Raw genomic sequence first — 3,229 nt, 5'->3', positions numbered from 1 at the left:
GAAACAGGTTGTGGAAACTCTTTGGTCCTGATCCCCTGACACCAGCTCCTTTGGGAAATAGTTTTTTGAAACTTTGCTCTTCCATTTTTGCAATAAAATACCTGACATGTTATGTGGTGATGTATCCAACTAGCATCAGGCTGGGAAAATGCTGGGGCTGCGGGGGACCTGCTTTCCAGAGCTCATGCACTTGTTGGGATTTGGGGGCTTCTCGCTGCCTTAGAGGACCCGGTTCAAGCTCTGGCTTTGTCTTTGAGTTGTTGTTATTTATATCCTCGGGTGAAGTCCTGCCTTACTCCGGGGAAGGTCAAACACCATGTATGAAAGCCGTTTACAGAGGTGTGAAGGGTGCTATTCAGACAAACCTCCAGGGCCCTGGAGAGAGTCCAGGACGCAGACAAGCAAGGTGCCTGCAGTCCCAGCGCAGCGACGGCTCCCGGCTGCGGGGCCGCTCTTTCCTGGGGGTCCCCTTCTCTCAAAAGTGAGCAGAAGCAGCTGGGAGGGCGCAGAGGGTGTGTTTTGAACAGGTTTTAACAGATGAAAAGTTACGGCTGAAGCGAAGAGGGGAGTGCAGGTGGAGGTGAGCTCGGAGGTGTCGGGCGGGAGGCGCTCTGGGTATCGCTGCTCAGCCACGCGAAGCCCTTTCAGCTTTAGTTGGGAGGAGGCTGCTCCTGGGGTCACGTGAAAGGTAAATGCTCATTCTCAGCGACTGCGGCCCGAGGCTGAAGTCTCACAGGATTTTAGATTTTGGGTCCAGAGTCTGTCGTGGGAGGGAAAAGTGGCTGAAGCGGGTGGGAAGGAGCCGGCGACAGTTCTTCCTGTCAAGAGGCACGCATTTCATTCAGTGTCTTTAGTTGGGAGGAGGCTGCTCCTGGGGTCACGTGAAAGGTAAATGCTCATTCTCAGCGACTGCGGCCCGAGGCTGAAGTCTCACCGGATTTTAGATTTTGGGTCCAGAGTCTGTCGTGGGAGGGAAAAGTGGCTGAAGCGGGTGGGAAGGAGCCGGCGACAGTTCTTCCTGTCAAGAGGCACGCATTTCATTCAGGATCCTGACGTTTGCAGTTACAAACGGCCCGGCTCAGTGTTGGAGCGTCGACCTATGGACCAGGAAATCAGGGTTCAATTCCTGGTCAGGGCACATGCCTGGGGTGCGGGCTTGATCCCCAGTGTGGGGTGTGCAGAAGGCAGCCGATCAATGATTCTCTCATCATTGATGTTTCTCTCTCTCTCTCCCTCTCCCTTCCTCTCTGAAATCAATAAAAATAGTTTTAAAAATAAATAAATAAGTTCAGATGCTCACCCGTGAACTTCAGTGGGGCCTGCTCCCCTGCGAACCTCCCTTTCCCCCTGAAGACCCAGGGGACCTTCTGGCCCCTCTACTGCGGACCCTCCTCTTTCGTGTGCTGGTTGTGGCTTCCATGGGATGGCGCAGTGGGGCCTGCTCCCCTGCGAACCTCCCTTTCCCCCAAAGACCTTCTGGCCCCTCTACTGCGGATCCTCCTCTTTCGTGTGCTGGTTGTGGCTTCCCATGGGATGGCAGTATCCCAGCCTCCCTGCTCTCCTTACACACCTGCGAGCCGTCTCCTCCACAGGCTGCTCCCTGGCCTGGGAGCTTATCAGCGCCCAAAGCACTGTCCCTGGAGGACAGCCAGGCGCTGAGTGACCCCCTCCTCCCCCCACGGGGCCTGGTGTCTCCGTGTAGCTCAGGATCCTGACGTTTGCAGTTACAGCTCAGCCTCCTTGTCACTCCCGGAGCCGGAAGGAGTGCCCTGCTGCTGGCCGGGCCTGGCACCTGAGGGCAAGGGGTTCTCCTTTCTGCCACATCCGGGAGCTAAAATAGAACGACACTAAACGCCCCGAGATCCGTGGCCGGATGTGGAGACTGAGAAATGAGATGGAGCTGATGTTTGGGGGCGTGGCCTTTGCTTTTTGGCCACAGCATCTCTCTCCTGGGCAAAACGGACTCCCGTTTCGGCTGCCCCGGAGGGTGTGCAGGGTCCCGAAGCCTTCACTCCCCCACGGTCACTGCAGGGCACGCGGCCGGGCCAGCCGCCACACTCCATGTCCCGCTGGCCTGCAGGGACGTGTGTTCTCGCAGGGAGTTCTGTGACCTTCGGGTGTGATATCCCTCGGCTTTGGGGCCCTGTGAGATGTTCCCCTGAACTTCATGCTGGCAGAGAGGCTGGGCACCGCCTCCCAGGCAGAAACTGGCCTCAGGGGCACAGAGAAGAGTGGTGACCCTGCGTGTGGAGTTAGTGGTGCGTTCTCCTGCGTGCCCCCTGGTCTGTTTGAAAGCTCCCGTCTCTACCTGGGTTCTCCTTTGCAGGACTTTCGGAGGCAAATGCGCTGCGCGGGGAGGCAGGAGAAGGGGCCGTGAGCCTCTGCCCTGGCGGGTGTGGCGCAGATGGTGGAGCATCACCCCGTCACCCCAGCACCAAGAGGTCCCCTGCTCATTCCTGGTTCGGGCACATGCCTGGGCTGTGGACTGGATCCCCAGGGGGCCTGCAGGAGGCAGCCAGTGTTTCTCTCTCCCTCTCTCCCTTTCGCTCTAAAAATCAATAAAAACACATTTTTAAACAAGTGGTCCGTTTTAGACTCAGTCTTGACTGCGCTCAATGGGGTGGATCACGTCTAGAGCCAATCGCTAAGGTTGGTGCCTGGGTCCAGGGAGCGTGGGGCACAACAGGACTCACCCAAGCTTTCTAGGGTTCATGATGGGGGACAGACTAGACTTCCTGTGGCCCAGTCCATCCCCTCGCAGGCGAATTCGGAATTGGCTCGGCCCGGAACGCAAAGGGCCCCCCTCAGCTCCCGGCGCCCGGCGCTTTGCCTCTGGGCGCTGCCCCCTATGTGATTCTTGGCTTGGGATGGGGCTATGGATTGACAGGGGAGCTCAGGAAGGGCAGCCATCAGCCCCTTTTCCTACTGGTGCCGTGTGTCCCGTGTCTTTCAGACCCTATGTCTGTCCTTCCTTGGTACGTCTGTCTGCTGTCTGTCTGTCCTCGGAAGCAGCCTGCAGTAACTGGCTCCCATTGGCTCTGCCCAGGCATCCTGTGCCCCCACCTGCACCCCAAATAGTTGAAAGAAAGCGCTTGGGAGAAGAGAGGCAGGGAAAGCCCCCAGGTGTCCCTCAACCCTGTGCCCGGGCGGCCACGGAGAGTGAGGGCTGGATTCCTCCATGATTTGTCCCTTCTGCTTGCCCGCCCCCCTCCCACCCCGTCTCCCTGCC

Source organism: Myotis brandtii, unplaced genomic scaffold (assembly GCF_000412655.1).
Source record: "Myotis brandtii unplaced genomic scaffold, ASM41265v1 scaffold1671, whole genome shotgun sequence".
Taxonomy (NCBI): domain Eukaryota; kingdom Metazoa; phylum Chordata; class Mammalia; order Chiroptera; family Vespertilionidae; genus Myotis; species Myotis brandtii.
Note: the sequence above shows the minus strand (reverse complement) of the source record.